The sequence below is a fragment of the Oncorhynchus gorbuscha genome, linkage group LG11, assembly GCF_021184085.1.
Source record: "Oncorhynchus gorbuscha isolate QuinsamMale2020 ecotype Even-year linkage group LG11, OgorEven_v1.0, whole genome shotgun sequence".
NCBI classification, from domain to species: Eukaryota; Metazoa; Chordata; class Actinopteri; order Salmoniformes; family Salmonidae; genus Oncorhynchus; species Oncorhynchus gorbuscha.
In genome coordinates, this window is record NC_060183.1 from 61,373,093 (window position 1) to 61,390,451 (window position 17,359).

Genomic DNA, 17,359 nt, shown 5'->3' on the forward strand with positions numbered 1-17,359 from the left:
CTAAGGAGAGGGAACGGAGGATCACCAACCGCCTGTGCCTCTATTGCGGTATTGCTGGACATTTTGTCAATTCATGTCCAGTAAAAGAGAGCTCATCAGTAAGCGGAGGGCTACTGGTGAGCGCTACTACTCTAGTCTCTCCATCAAGATCCTGTACTACTATGTCGGTCCATCTACGCTGGACCGGTTCGGCTGCTTCATGCAGTGCCTTGATAGACTCTGGGGCTGAGGGTTGTTTTATGGACGAAGCATGGGCTCGGAAACATGACATTCCTCTCAGACAGTTAGGGAAGCCCACGCCTATGTTTGCCTTAGATGGTAGTCATCTCCCCAGTATCAGATATGAGACACTACCTTTATCCCTCACAGTATCTGGTAACCACAGTGAGACTATTTCCTTTTTGATTTTTCGTTCACCTTTTACACCTGTTGTTTTGGGTCATCCCTGGCTAGTATGTCATAATCCTTCTATTAATTGGTCTAGTAATTCTATCCTATCCTGGAACGTTTCTTGTCATGTGAAGTGTTTAATGTCTGCTATCCCTCCTGTTTCTTCTGTCCCCTCTTCTCAGGAGGAACCTGGTGATTTGACAGGAGTGCCGGAGGAATATCATGATCTGCGCACGGTCTTCAGTCGGTCCAGAGCCAACTCCCTTCCTCCTCACCGGTCATATGATTGTAGTATTGATCTCCTTCCGGGGACCACTCCCCCTCGGGGTAGACTATACTCTCTGTCGGCTCCCGAACGTAAGGCTCTCGAGGATTATTTGTCTGTTTCTCTTGACGCCGGCACCGTAGGGCCTTCTTCCTCTCCTGCCGGGGCGGAGATTTTTTTTGTTAAGAAGAAAGACGGTACTCTGCGCCCCTGCGTGGATTATCGAGGGCTGAATGACATAACGGTTAAGAATCGTTATCCGCTTCCCCTTATGTCATCAGCCTTCGAGATTCTGCAGGGAACCAGGTTCTTTACTAAGTTGGACCTTCGTAATGCTTACCATCTCGTGCACATCAGAGAGGGGGACGAGTGGAAAACGGCGTTTAACACTCCGTTAGGGCATTTTGAGTACCGGGTTCTGCCGTTTGGTCTCGCTAATGCTCCAGCTGTTTTTCAGGCATTAGTTAATGATGTACTGAGAGACATGCTGAACATCTTTGTTTTTGTCTACCTTGACGATATCCTGATTTTTTCACCGTCACTCGAGATTCATGTTCAGCACGTTCGACGTGTACTCCAGCGCCTTTTAGAGAATTGTCTCTACGTGAAGGCTGAGAAGTGCGCCTTTCATGTCTCCTCCGTCACTTTTCTCGGTTCTGTTATTTCCACTGAAGGCATTCAGATGGATCCCGCTAAGGTCCAGGCTGTCAGTGATTGGCCCGTTCCAAGGTCACGTGTCGAGTTGCAGCGCTTTCTAGGTTTCGCTAATTTCTATCGGCGTTTCATTCGTAATTTCGGTCAAGTTGCTGCCCCTCTCACAGCTCTTACTTCTGTCAAGACGTGCTTTAAGTGGTCCGGTTCCGCCCAGGGAGCTTTTGATCTCCTCAAGAAGCGTTTTACGTCCGCTCCTATCCTCGTTACTCCTGACGTCACTAAACAATTCATTGTCGAGGTTGACGCTTCAGAGGTGGGCGTGGGAGCGATTCTATCCCAGCGCTTCCAGTCTGATGATAAGGTTCATCCTTGCGCTTATTTTTCTCATCGCCTGTCGCCATCGGAACGCAACTATGATGTGGGTAACCGCGAACTGCTCGCCATCCGCTTAGCCCTAGGCGAATGGCGACAGTGGTTGGAGGGGGCGACCGTTCCTTTTGTCGTTTGGACTGACCATAAGAACCTTGAGAACATCCGTTCTGCCAAACGACTTAATGCACGTCAAGCTCGTTGGGCGTTGTTTTTCGCTCGTTTCGAGTTTGTGATTTCTTATCGCCCGGGTAATAAGAACACCAAGCCTGATGCCTTATCCCGTCTCTTTAGTTATTCTGTGGCTTCTACTGATCCCGAGGGGATTCTTCCTTATGGGCGTGTTGTCGGGTTGACAGTCTGGGGAATTGAGAGACAGGTTAAGCAAGCACTCACTCACACTGCGTCGCCGCGCGCTTGTCCTAGTAACCTTCTTTTCGTTCCTGTTTCTACTCGTCTGGCTGTTCTTCAGTGGGCTCACTCTGCCAAGTTAGCTGGCCATCCCGGCGTTCGAGGTACTCTTGCTTCTATTCGCCAGCGCTTTTGGTGGCCTACTCAGGAGCGTGACACGCGCCGTTTCGTGGCTGCTTGTTCGGACTGCGCGCAGACTAAGTCAGGTAACTCTCCTCCTGCCGGTCGTCTCAGAACGCTTCCCATTCCTTCTCGACCATGGTCTCACATCGCCTTAGACTTCATTACCGGTCTGCCTTCGTCTGCGGGGAAGACTGTGATTCTTACGGTTGTCAATAGGTTCTCTAAGGCGGCACATTTCATTCCCCTCGCTAAGCTTCCTTCCGCTAAGGAGACGGCACAAATCATCATCGAGAATGTGTTCAGAATTCATGGCCTCCCGTTAGACGCCGTTTCAGACAGAGGTCCGCAATTCACGTCACAGTTTTGGAGGGAGTTCTGTCGTTTGATTGGTGCTTCCGTCAGTCTCTCTTCCGGGTTTCATCCCCAGTCTAACGGTCAAGCAGAAAGGGCCAATCAGACGATTGGTCGCATACTACGCAGCCTTTCTTTTAGAAACCCTGCGTCTTGGGCAGAACAGCTCCCCTGGGCAGAATACGCTCACAACTCGCTTCCTTCGTCTGCTACCGGGCTATCTCCGTTTCAGAGTAGTCTGGGTTACCAGCCTCCTCTGTTCTCGTCCCAGCTCGCCGAGTCCAGCATTCCCTCCGCTCAGGCGTTTGTCCAACGTTGTGAGCGCACCTGGAGGAGGGTGAGGTCTGCACTTTGCCGTTACAGGGCGCAGACTGTGAGAGCCGCCAATAAACGTAGGATTAAGAGTCCTAGGTATTGTCGCGGCCAGAGAGTGTGGCTTTCCACTCGTAACCTTCCCCTTACGACAGCTTCTCGTAAGTTGACTCCGCGGTTCATTGGTCCGTTCCGTGTCTCCCAGGTCGTCAATCCTGTCGCTGTGCGACTGCTTCTTCCGCGACATCTTCGTCGCGTCCATCCTGTCTTCCATGTCTCCTGTGTCAAGCCCTTTCTTCGCACCCCCGTTCGTCTTCCCTCCCCCCGTCCTTGTCGAGGGCGCACCTATTTACAAGGTACGTAGGATCATGGACATGCGTTCTCGGGGACGTGGTCACCAGTACTTAGTGGATTGGGAGGGTTACGGTCCTGAGGAGAGGAGTTGGGTTCCATCTCGGGACGTGCTGGACCGTTCGCTGATTGATGATTTCCTCCGTTGCCGCCAGGATTCCTCCTCGAGTGCGCCAGGAGGTGCTCGGTGAGTGGGGGGGTACTGTCATGTTTTGTCTTATATTGTCTTGTCATTATGCTTTCCCTTCTGTTCATTTCCCCCTGCTGGTTTTATTAGGTTCGTTCCCTTTTTCTATCCCTCTCTCTCCCCCTCCCTCTCTCTCCTCTCTCTATCGTTCCGTTCCTGCTCCCAGCTGTTCCTCATTCTCCTAACTCACTCATTTAGTCTTTTCACACCTGTCCCCTATTTTGTCTTCTGATTAGAGTCCCTATTTCTCCCCTTGTTTTCCGCTTCTGTCCTTGTCGGATCCTTATATGATGTTCGCTGTGCTGTGTCATTGTCTCGCCCTGTCATGTCTTGTCTCCTTCAGATGCTGCGTGTGAGCAGGTGTCTAAGTCTGCTACGGTCGGTGCCTTCCCGAGGCAACCTGCAGTCAATGGTCGAGTCTCCAGTCTGTCCTCGTCACTCCGAGTGGATTTTAGTTTTTTTCATGTTTTGTTTTCTTCTTATATTGTCCAGGAGTATACTTTTGCCAGTTACTGGAATAAAGACTCTGTTTTCGCTAAGTCGCTTTTGGGTCCTCATTCACCTGCATAACAATAAGACAATCAAACAAGCAAAGTGTCAGTATAGAGACAAAGTAGAGTCGCAATTCAACGGCTCAAACACGAGACGTATGTGGCAGGGTCTACAGACAATCACAGATTACAAAAAGGAAAACCAGCCCCGTCGTGGACATCGACGTCTTGCTTCCAGACAAATTAAACAACTTCTTAGCACGTTTTGAGGACAAAACAGTGCCATCGACGCGGCCCGCTACCAAAGACTGTGGGCTTTCCTTCTCCGTGGCCGACGTGAGTAAAACATTTAAAAATGTCAACCCTCGCAAGGCTGCCGGCCCAGACGGCATCCCTAGCTGCGTTCTCAGAGCATGCGCAGACCAGCTGGCTGGTGTGTTTACAGATATATTCAATCAATCCCTATCCCAGTCTGCTGTCCCCACATGCTTCAAGATGGCCACCATTGTTACTGTTCCCAAGAAAGCTAACTAAATGACTATCGCTCTGTAGCACTCACTTCTGTCATCATGAAGTGCTTTGAGAGACCAGTCAAGGATCATATGACCGCCTCCTAACTGTCACCCTAGACCCACTTCAATTTGCTTACTGCTCCAATAGGTCCACACACTGCACACTGCCTTATCCCATCTGGACAAGGGGAATACCTATGTAAGAATGCTGGTCATTGACAACAGCTCAGCATTCAACACCATAGTACCCTCCAAACTCATCATTACGCTTGAGACCCTGGGTCTTGACCCTGCCCTGTGCAACTTCCTGATGGGCAGCCCCCAGGTGGTGACGGTAGGATACATCTCCACTTCGCTGATCCTCAACACTGGGGCCACACTAGGGTGCTTTCTCAGCCCCCTCCTGTACTCCTTGTTCACCCACGACTGCATGGCTATGCACGTCTCCAACTCAATCATCAAGTTTGCAGACGACACAACAGTGGTAGGCTTGATTACCAACAACGACGAGACAGCCTACAGGGAGGAGGTGAGGGCCCTCAGAGTGTGGGGTCACGAAAATAACCTCTCAGTCAATGTCAGCATAACAAAAGAGATGATTGTGGACTTCAGGAAACAGCAAAGGGAGCACTCCCCTATCGTGGACAGCAGTGGAGAAGGTGGAAAGTTTTAAGTTCCTAGGTGTACATATCACAGACAAACTGAAATGGTCCACGCACACAGACAGTGTGGTGAAGAAGGCGCAACATCGCCTCTTCAACCTCAGAAGGCTGAAAAAATTTGGCTTGTCACTGAAAACCCTCACTAACTTTTACAGGTGCACAATTGAGAGCATCCTGTCGGGCTGTATCACCGCCTGGTACGGCAACTGCACCGCCCACAACTGAAAGGCTCTCAGAGGGTGGTGTGGTCTGCACAATGCATCAACGGGGGCAAACTACCTGCCCTCCAGGACACCTACAATATCCAATGTCACAGGAAGGCAAAAAAGATCATCAAGGACAATAACCACCCGAGCCACTACCTGTTCACCCCGCTTCCATCCAGAAGGCGAAGTCAGTACAGGTGCTTTAGAGCTGGGACAGAGAGATTGAAAAACAGCGTCTATCTCAAGGCCATCAGATTGTTAAACAGCCACCACTAGCACAGAGAGGCGGCTGCCTACCTACAGACTTGATATCATTGGCCATTTTAATAAATGGAACACCAGTCACTTTAATAATGCCAATTTAAGAAGGTTTACTTACATATCTTGCATTACACATCTCATATGTATATAGTGTATACTGTATCCTTCACTATTAATTTTTTACTACCTATTGCATCATAGCCGCTCTGTCACTGCTCATCCATATATTTTATACTTATATATTCTTATCCCATTCCTTTACTAGATTGTGTGTATTAGGTTTTGTTGCTGAATGTGTTAGGTATTAGGCTTTGTTGTGGAATTGTTAGATATTACCTGTTAGATACTGCTGCACAGTTTGCTCTAGAAGCATGAGCATTTCGCTACACTCGCAATAACATTTGATTTGATTTAGTAGTAAGGTGGGAGGAGTGTTCCCTCACATGAGAAGGCTTGTTTTTGTGTGAGAAATTCTGTCCTACCTTGATATTTTATGACTATATAGTCTCATATATTGGCAAAGCTGGGAACAGAAAAGGCAACTGCAAAAGTATGATCATTTTTAATTAGTCAATGTGAAAAGGTACAGTATCTCACTCAATACTTGGACATACCTCAATTGTTGTTTGTGTTTCCACAAGAGGGAGACAAAACATCATACATCATCACATTACACTGACCATTGTATATTTGGGCCAGTTTCCAGGGTCCAGACCCAGATTAAGCCTATTCCTCAACTAAAAATCACTTCAATTGAGATTCTCAATTGGGCATGCTTTTCAGTCCAGAGGAAAATGTCATCTGGGTCTTGGAAATTGGTTTCCACTAGGTTTCCAATAGGCTAGGTGTAACAGTACACCTTTAGACCGTCCCCTCGCCCATACCCGGGGGCAAACCAGGGACCCTCTGCACACATCAACAACAGTCACCCACGAAGCATCGTTACCCATCGCTCCACAAAAGCCACGGCCCTTGCAGAGCAAGGGGAACTACTACTTCAAGGTCTCAGAGCAAGTGACTTCACTGATTGAAACGCTATTTAGCTAACTAAGCTAGCCGTTTCACATCCGTTACATAGGCTAGACTGGAACATCGTGACAGAATCCTCTCTTGTAATGTAATTTGCCCAGGAGGTGATGTAGAAATCATACTATTTCAAATGCTGTTAATATTTGTTAAAATTCAGTATATGCTATTGCACTTATAGCTACATTGGTGGTTATCAGTCGCTCTGTTGTATTTGGGAGTAATTTATTTAACCAATTGTTTAGGATGATCCCAGTCCTTCTAGGCACTAGGTCTAGTAGACGACATTTGGTGTTTAGACGTGTCAGCCTCAGAATTTTTATGTCATGTCACAACAACCCTTATTCCCCAATTTATCTTCACAGGCGGGACACCTTTACATGGGTGACATTTTCCCTACAAGAGGAGATTATAATTGATTCACAAGGCCCTGTTCCAATATGGCTGTGTTCAGACAGGAAGCCCGGTTCTGATTTTTTTTTTCACTAATTGGTCTATTAATGAAATTAGTCAAAAGGCCAATTAGTGGAAAAAAATATCAGAAAGCAGCCCAAGATCCTTTTCCATTTCCTTATATCATTCCCTCCTTCCTCTCTTGAAGCTATCACTGATGTGACCCTATAAAGGATTGACGGAAGCTAGGCAGTGTATCATTACTTTAATCTATTGAAATGGTATAGTGATTACGTCAAGGAAGGGAGGAAAATCAAGATCATGCGTCAAATTATTATTGTGACATTCCATCACCACCATCACTTTACTCTGGGATAATCTCAATTGAAATTTTATCGTGTCCTCTCAGCGCCTACTTCTCATAACCCATTGGATGAGAAAGACAGAGGTCCCGCCCCTCTGATCTTCTCCTCCAATGGGTTTTGAGAAGGAGGCTAGGCGAGAGGATGCCCAATAGAGATTATTCCACTGTGAGTGAATGTACCCTATGTCACGTCACTGTTGCTAAAACAAGTCTTGTTCACACAATACCAAATGTACATCATTTTCTGTTGTTAAAATAACCTTCCAAATAATTGTGAGTATCAATATAGCAGCAAATAATCAACTAAAATATGTCCTACCTCTCCACAAACCGTATTGGTGAACATCATTTACAAACGACAAACACAATTTTCATTGGTTATATTAACATGCCTATCAGGTAAGTGCACTCAGATGCAAGGTTGTCGCCGTACTGGGCCAAAGATACAGCCGCATACACTGGTGTTGGCTCGGTAGACTGGCCAACTCTGTGTTCTTGCTACAAACGAGATGTGTGCATACATTTTTGAATGACAAAAATAACAAGAGATTAGGACTGAAAATATTTGGGTGCGGCGTTCTTCTGAAGAAAGGATTCTGCTTTGGCGGATTTTTTTTCTTTTGCCTTCTGTATTTCCTTGGCTGTTGTGGACATTTTGGATTCCTTTTTAGTTTTAATGTTCGTTTTAAATTTTTTACCCAAATACAGTTATTATTTTTGATAACTCTTTCCCCCGTTTATTTTAGTGATCGCTTTTTGTTTATGTATTGTCTGACTGGACACTTTAGCGAGACGCAAACTCTGAACAGTAAAGAACTTTTGAGGGGATTGGTCTCGCGAAAGAATGCGTCTGACTGATTAGCTAGCCAGCTAGCTAGCTAGGTGTAATTTAAGTGGATGCTTGGAAGAAACAAACCTTGTCGGCCAGCGAATTTATACAGTTTAAAACGTTGGTGGATTTAACCATTTTCGGACTATATATCAAATGAGAAACTAAATCGACACCGTTGTATGGTAAGTGAAGTCTAACGACACTCGTTATCACTGTAGCTATATAGGTAGCAGTTGGCTAGTGTGTGTGGTCATGAGCGAACGCGTTAGCTAGTTACCCAGTCGCGTCGCTAGCCGGGGGGGCTAGCTTGCACTCTTTACAGGTGGATTTCCTTACGAATGGAGTTGGCTAACTAATAATTACTAATGCAGTTTCGTTGGTTGGTTATTGTGGTGAAGCAAACTATAGATAGTTTGGTTTTACAAGTGGCAATATCACAATCTGGCAATTTACGTGACTCGTTTTACTTGTTTTGTTACACTGGAATGTCATTAACGTTAATGTAGCTACTGCTTACTTTCCGTTAACGTTAAGCTATCTTACATTAGGTACTTTAATAGCTAGCTAGAAGGCTACCAACCTACAGCCCAATTAATTATCTGACATTGTCAATAAACAGGACTCGTGCCTCTAAACAATCAGTATAATGCGGAAATATGTTGTTGTTCATCGCTTCCTGTGTCGCACACCTTCAGTTCGTATTCGAGGACCGATGTCGTGCTGTACTCGGCATTTTCATTTAATTAACTTTTACCTTTGTTAATAAGATTAGCTATCTAGTATCCAAACTAGCTAACTTCAATCAGTTGGCTTTGATCGTGTGTTATTGACCCGAGACAGTGAGGCTAATCTCGCGACGGATGTATCTGAAGGTGATAAGAACGTATCTAATGGCATTCTCACTAGCTACCTAGCTAGAATGATTAGAACCCTGCAATGACTGGGATCTTAGTGGGTGTTAAATTCTATCATTATTTGTTAACCTTTTTGTATTTACCCTGGTTAAATAGACTGTTACTAGCTTTACCTGTGAGCCATCCTATGCTTAGGTCTATGGAGTAATGGCTGTCTTTTAAATTTTTTTTTTTTTTTTTTTTAAACAAACATTACTGGTTTGTTACTTTTGTGGCTAGTGAGCCTAGAGAATTAGCAGGTGAGGAATCTAACAGGATAGGTTCGAGGCACTTGGTAGGCTCATCTTCACTGTGGATGATCAATTTCACAACTCTGCACCTCCAGGTTATTATAACTATCCAAAGGTGAACCTGTTGACCTGACAACCTGAGCTGTTCATTATTGTGTGACAACTGGGGAAAATGCCATCCCATAAAGATCTTAACAGTGGGGTTGCCATCCTCTTACAGGTAGTCTCTTTACCACACCTGCTGTCTCAACCTCTGAATGCTCCACTACGAAAAGCCAACTGACATTTACTCGTGAGGTGCTGACATATTGCACACCCTCTATAACCACTAATTATTATTTCACCTTGCTGGTCATCTTTGAACATCTTGAAGAACAATCTGGCCTTAATTGCTATGTACTCATAATCTCCACCAGGCACAGCCAGAATAGGACTGGCCACCCATCAGAGCCTGATTCCACTTTCTCGGGAGTTTTACCTAGGCACCATGCTTCTACATCTGCATTGCTTGCTCTTTGGGGTTTTAGGCTGGGTATCTGTTTAAGCACTTTGACATCTGCTGATGTAAAAAGGCTTTATAAATACATTTGATTGACATACAGCAGCAGACGAGCGATCCTTTCGAGTGGTTTTTGATTGATCTTGTTGGTTGGATTGATTCCTTTTAACCATGCCTTGCTATAAAGGAAGTAGGCTATTTGCATTTTGGTTAGTATAATATGATAGCCAAAGACACATGTAACCAAAACAACAATCTGGGATGATTCTGTGTTAATTTTTCCATGGCTAAAAGGAAAACACAAAGCAGATATTACATTTAAATGTAAGAACAACAATACATGTTCACATAAAATAAATGTATTCAAATTGGTAACATTTAACAACAAATCATAACATAACCCCACCGCCACCATTGGGCACTCTGTTCACAACTCTGACATCAGAAAATCGCTCACCCACACGATGCCATACAAATGGTCAGTGGTTGGCCGGTAAGACATACTGACAAATTCTCTGAATAAAATTGTTGGAGGCAGTTTATGGTAGAGAAATGAACATTAAATTCTCTGGTGGACAATCCTGCCGTCAGCATGCCAATTGCATCTGAGGCCTTGTGTTGTGCACATTTGAGTGGCCTTTTGTCCCCAGCACAAGGTGCATCCGAGTAATGATCATGCTGTTTAATCAGCTTCTTGACACGGCACACCTGTCAGGTGGATGGATTATTTAGGCAAAGAAGAAATGCTCACTAACAGATTTAGAGAAATTTGTGTGTGAAATTTTGAAAGAAGCTTTTTGTGCATATGGAACATTCTGGGGTATTTTATTTCAACTCATGAAACATGGGACCAACACTTTACATGTGTTTATATTTTTGTTCAGTGTAACAAGTCATTTATATAATATTGATATTGTGTGCCTGGGTGTGTGGGAGAGGGAGTTCAATTGGGATCGTGTACAATCCTAGATCTATGATCAGGGGCAACTCTTCAGGGTAAGGTGGTTCAGAGGCCGTGAAACACGGAGAGCATCCAAGTGAGAGAAGTCAGCACAGCATCAGGTGTTCCTCACCTCTGATTTGTTAGCTCTTCTCACCCTTAATTTGAATAAGCATTGAAAAATAAAGAATAGAATGAGAGACAGAGTGCACCAGGGCTGATACTCTGTGCGTAAAAGACTGGAGAGACCTGAAAATAGCTGTGCAACAACACTCTCCATTCAACCTGACAGCTTGAGAGAATCTGCAGAGAAGAATGGGAGAAACTCTCCAAATACAGGTGTGCCAAGCTTGTAGCGTCATCCCCAAGAAGACTCGAGGTTGTAATCGCTGCCAGAGGTGCTTCAACAAAGTACTGAGTAAAGGGTCTGAATGCTTATGTAAATGTGATCTTTATACATTTGCAAAAATGTCGACCTGTTTTTCCTTTGTCATTATGGGGTATTATGTGTAGATTGATAAGGGGGGAAAATAATCCTTTTCAGAATACGGCTGTAACGTAACAAAATATGGAAAAAGTCAAAGGGTCTGAATACTTTCCGAATGCACTGTTTATCTAATGTAGTTTATGAAATTGAGACATTGAACAAATACAAATAAGGCTGCTACATACACCGACTTCAAAGCCTACACAATAACACTGATTATTTTACCAGACTCAGATTGAGCTAAACTTGAAATATACTGAACAAAAACATAAACGGAACATGTAACGTGTTGGTCCCATGTTTCATGAGCTGAAGTATAATTTTGTGCACAAATTTGTTTACATCCCTGTTAGTGAGCATTTCTCCTTTGCCAAGATAATCCATCCACCTGACAGATGTGGCATATCAAGAAGCTGATTAAACGGCATGATCATTACAAAGGTGCACAACTTGTGCTAGGGACAAAAGACCACTAAAAAAATGGCAGTTTTATCAAACAACACAAGACCACAGAAGTCTCAAGTTGAAAGAGTGTGCAGTGTCTAGTAGGGCATGCTGACTGCAGGAATGTCCACCAACGCTGTTGCCAGAGAATTGTTTGTTCACTTCTCTACCATAAGTCGCCTCCAATGTCGTTTCATAGAATTTGGCAACCAGTCTTGCAACTGCAGACCATGTGTAACCACGCCCCAGAACCTCCAAATACGGCTGCTTCACCTGCGGGATCGTCTGAGGGAGGGTGGGTAATTAATTGTCTTGACTGATTTCCTTATATGAACTGTAACTCAGTAAAATCTTTTAAATTGTTGCATATTGTGTTTTATATTTTTGTTCTGAGATTTGTTTGAGACCTGTGTTTATTTTCTATAATGCCTACTACAATAAGATAGTCATCATTCGTGAATTGTACAACAAAGCTTATTTAGAGAGAACATTTAAAAAACTGAGATGTATAGTGAATAAGTTTGAGATGATTTTCAGGCCATATCGCCCTGCCCTACTAGACACTAAAAACAAGACTATGTTATGTCACTGACAATGTTGTAAGCGCACCCTGTATTTTTCTGTGTAGTCTCCAGCTTCAGATATTTTTTGCAGTTCGTTCCAGTCATTGGCAGCAGAGAACTGGAAGGAAAGGCGACCAAAGGAGGAATTGGCTTTAGCGCGTGCTACGAGTGGGTGCTGCTATGGTGACCAGTGAGCTGAGATAAGGCAGGGCTTTACCTAGCAGAGACTTGTAGATAACCTGTAGCCAGTGGGTTTGGCGACGATTATGAAGCGAGGGCCAACCAACGAGAACGTACAGGTCGCAGTGGTGGGTAGTATTTTTTAACATTTATTTCACCTTTATTTAACCAGGTAGGCTAGTTGAGAACAAGTTCTCATTTGCAACTGCGACCTGGCCAAGATAAAGCATAGCAGTGTGAACAGAAAACACAGTTACACATGGAGTAAACAATTAACAAGTCAATAACACAGTAGGAAAAAAGGGGAGTCTATATACATTGTGTGCAAAAGGCATGAGGTAGGCGAATAATTACAATTTTGCAGATTAACACTGGAGTGATAAATGATCAGATGGGCATGTACAGGTAGAGATATTGGTGTGCAAAAGAGCAGAAAAGTAAATGAATAAAAACATTATGGGGATGAGGTAGGTAAAAATGGGTGGGCTATTTACCGATAGACTATGTACAGCTGCAGCGATCGGTTAGCTGCTCAGATAGCAGATGTTTGAAGTTGGTGAGGGAGATGAAAGTCTCCAACTTCAGCGATTTTTGCAATTCGTTCCAGTCACAGGCAGCAGAGAACTGGAACGAAAGGCGGCCAAATGAGGTGTTGGCTTTAGGGATAATCAGTGAGATACACCTGCTGGTGCGTGTGCTACGGATGGGTGTTGCCATCGTGACCAGTGAACTGAGATAAGGCGGAGCTTTACCTAGCATGGACTTGTAGATGACCTGGAGCCAGTGGGTCTGCGACGAATATGTAGCGAGTGCCAGCCGACTAGAGCGTACAAGTCGCAGTGATGGGTGGTATAAGGTGCTTTAGTGACAAAACAGATGGCACTGTGATAAACTGCATCCAGTTTGCTGAGTAGTGTTGGAAGCATTTTTGTAGATGACATCGCCGAAGTTGAGGATCGGTAGGATAGTCAGTTTTACTAGGGTAAGTTTGGCGGCGTGAGTGAAGGAGGCTTTGTTGCGGAGTAGAAAGCTGACTCTTGATTTGATTTTCGATTGGAGATGTTTGATATGAGTCTGGAAGGAGAGTTTACAGTCTAGCCAGACACCTAGGTACTTATAGATGTCCACATATTCAAGGTTGGAACCATCCAGGGTGGTGATGCTGGTCAGGCGTGCGGGTGCCTGCAGCAAACGGTTGAAAAGCATGCATTTGGTTTTACTAGCGTTTAAGAGCAGTTGGAGGCCACGGAAGGAGTGTTGTATGGCATTGAAGCTAGTTTGGAGGTTAGATAGCACAGTGTCCAAGGACGGGCCGGAAGTATATAGAATGGTGTCATCTGCGTAGAGGTGGATCAGGGAATCGCCCGCAGCAAGACCAACATCATTGATATATACAGAAAAAAGAGTCGGCCCGAGGATTGAGCCCTGTGGCACCCCCATAGAGCCTGCCAGAGGACCGGCCAACAGGCCCTTCGATTTGACACACTAAACTCTATCAGCGAAGAAGTTGGTAAACTAGGCGAGGCAATCAATTGAGAAGCCAAGGCTGTTGAGTCTGCCAATAAGAATGTGGTGATTGACAGAATCGAAAGCCTTGGCCAGGTCGATAAATACGTTAATAGTAGCAGTTATTCATGGCATTTTCCATGGAGCCCTCTTTTGCTTCACAATGGTCTGATCCGTCCCCCCAGAAAGGAAATATTTAGATGGATCCTTCAGATCCATTCCACCAGGGCAATGCTTTAGGACTAAGTGTGTGTGAAAGTGCTATGGAATGTTTCCATTAAGATGTAGAGAGCCCGGTCTCTCGAGTGCTACTGTATATTCACTGCCTGACTGTATAGCCATGCTTATATCACATGTTCTTGGTACAGACTGAGCATTAGATATTCTGTAGATCATTTTATGTTGGTGAGTAAGAAGAAAGCACCTCATGAAACCTAGGCCGTACCCATGGGTAAGTTATTGGTTTTGTATTGTGTATTACATGCCACTTTGAAACAACAATAATTTAGAACGATATAATCTTGAAAAGAAAAGGACATATATTCAATATGATGCCTCTGAGGCTGTGTAGCCTAATCTACCCTGTTTAAGGCTCAATAGGTGACTCGGTTACTGTCATGAGGAATCGATGTGTAGTGGAGCATGACTCCAGTGTCCTTAGATTGACCTTCATTGATTACCCACATTTGTGGAAATTGGGATGGGAATTTTAAAGAGCTCTATATTGGGTGCTTTATATATCACCCATTTAGCTGCTGCCAGTGACGGCAGTTTTGGAACAGTTTGATTTTCATCTGCATCCTGAGAATAAGCTCAAGCATGCTCTCTTATTCCCTGTCTCTCTTTAATCTAATTCACTTCAGATATTACACTGAAACCCCTTTCATCATCGATGGGGAGTGGGGGCTGGCCTTTTGGACTGCTAATGTATCTGAGTCCTTCCTGCTGTGGCACAGCAAAGTGACTGTTCCCCCAGTGGCTTCTCTCTAGAAGATGGGGCCTATATCAGTCCATCTGGTTTTGACAGTGTCGTGTTCACCGTCAGCCCTTTGACTGATTCCCTATCCATCTGCCCTTCGCTCAATACATCAAAAAACAGTCAATTGACATTAATCCAACTGGATTAATGGCCCCAGAGAATGCTTTTTATCTCTATTTTCACAGGGTTGTGTGGTATTGTCACAAACTACTACATATCTATAGGGAGACACCATGAGTTTATTTTTGCTCCTTGTCCCTCTGAGCTGTGTGGGGGGGATTTTGCCCCAGCACTAGGTCTCAATGATTAGTAAAAACAGGTGTTATAGGCTAATGCTAGGCTCGAAGTGGACCAAAGCCTGCATACACCTAACAGCCTGCATAAACTCACAAGACAAGGCGTTGAGTAAACCCTATAGGTCTACTGCTACTGTCCCACAGTCAAGAGAAAGTCAGTTGGACAGTTTCTGTTGATGTCTGGTTTGCTGGTGTGAATGGCAACCTCATACCTCCATCTCCCGAACTCACTCGGAGGATGTCCTAAAACCAGGGCATTAATGCTATTTTCTTGTTGCTGCGGGAGGGTGGCCGCGTTAAGGGTAGAGGTCGACCGATTAATCGGAATGGACGATTAATTAGGGCCGATTTCAAGTTTTCATAACAATCGGGATTTTTTGGGCGCCCGATCTGCCGATTTAAAAACAAACAAAAAAACAAAACGCTGCATTGTATGCCACTAAATAATATATGTTTTTATTTTATTTATTTTTTACATTTATTTAACCAGGAAGGGCTCATTGTATGCCTTGGGCATACAATGCAGCATAGGCATAGCCTATAAACCTACTGTTTTTAATCTATTAATTCAGGTTCACAGTGCGGACCGAACCGAGATCCCCGTACTGAACTGTACGAATTCGTGTATCTTTACACCCCTGGAAGAACTTGTCCCGATTGGTGTTTTTAAATCATTGATGAAGGATTTTGAGGCTGATTCCCTGACCTGTCAATGTTTTTAATTTGCAGTTTTATGATTTTGTTATACTCTTGTGAATTCTATGTTTTTTTACTAGATCACCTGTAGTTGTTCATGTCGTCTGTCTGTAATTGTGTAATGGCTTGTTGAGGCCTATCCTGAGCTGAAAAACAACTAGAGCCTATGCACACATTGTAATCCAAATTAAATCTAAATTGGCGCATTTTAAACTACTTTTGAGAGCTGCAGCCGGGAACTAATTTGGCTTCCCAGTAGGTTATAAGGGCGACGGACAGAGAGTACGTCACCACTGCCCAACCAGAATAGCCTATGCAGCTGCCGACACCTCGCACATGTTGACACATTTACGCCGACATCACCTCACTTTTCCTACCACCAGAGCAAGACGGCAATGCATTCAAGCAGCCCTTCACAGCTGACTGACCGGACCAAATAAATTACAGGAGATATGCCCCCATTCCCGGTAGTAGAAATGTGTAGGGGTTTCAGCACTTTATGAAAGTGGTCGAGCCATATTCAGCTTCGCCCTCTGGCACCCATTTCCACAAAATGGTAGTAACCGCTCTATATAAGCAAGCTAAAGGTATCAATGAATTGGCCAATGTACACTGTGTTGTGCTTACTACAGATGGATGGACATCCAGGGCTACAGAGAGCTACTTAAGTGTCAGCCCATCACATTGGTGGGAAATGAGAAGTACAGTGCTACAGACAAGTCCCCTTTATGAGTCACACAAGTGTGCTTTTTTTAGTTTTTGTCAGAAAACATAGGATAGGCCTATACAATGTCTGGCCTATACATAGTCCAGTGGTTCCCAACCAGGTATACTAGGACCCCTTGGGCTATTTGTCCTATCCACGGGGGTATTGGTATTTATTAGGATCCCCATTAGTCGCTGCAAAAGCAGCAGTTACTCATCCTGGGTTCCACATGAAACATGACATAATACATGGTACAGAACAATATTATTTAAGGACTAAACTACATAAATGGGGGGGTACTTGAAGACTCAGGCGACCATAGGCTTACTGGTAAAATGCACACGAGGGGGTATTTCAGGGGTACTCCAGGCAGAGCCAACTTCAGTTGGTGGTACACTCCCAGAAGGTTTAACCACTGAAACTGCGCTCTGTGCGAAGCTTTGCGTTCTGACCAACGAAGGATAGGCCTATTCCTGATCTGGCACATCTGCGTGGCACATTCAGAATTCAAATCTTTGTCAAATGGCTTATGCAGTATTTGGCCGTATTAGTTGAGTGACAACCAATCTAATTTGCTAGGTTATTTTTATCAAATGCGCTGTTGAATTTTTTTTTTTTTTTTACCGGAATAAAAGTAGCTTAAAGCTACCACCAGAGACACAACTCTCATCTGGCTATACATGCTGAATGGGTTTGACATTAGGATAATTTGCATAATTTTGTGGAATTAAATTGTCCCGTGTGTATTTTCCTTAGCCG

The 17,359-nt window shown here is 44.4% G+C and overlaps 1 protein-coding gene across 1 annotated transcript in view; it reads left to right on the forward strand.

The window, feature by feature from the left end:
- The first annotated feature begins 7,758 nt into the window (after window positions 1-7,758).
- The window catches only part of LOC124049055 (erbin-like), a 114,395-nt gene continuing 104,794 nt past the window's right edge, over window positions 7,759-17,359 (forward strand). The window contains 1 exon segment of the mRNA XM_046370365.1: window positions 7,759-8,342. The gene's annotated coding sequence lies outside the window, so the exon portion shown is untranslated.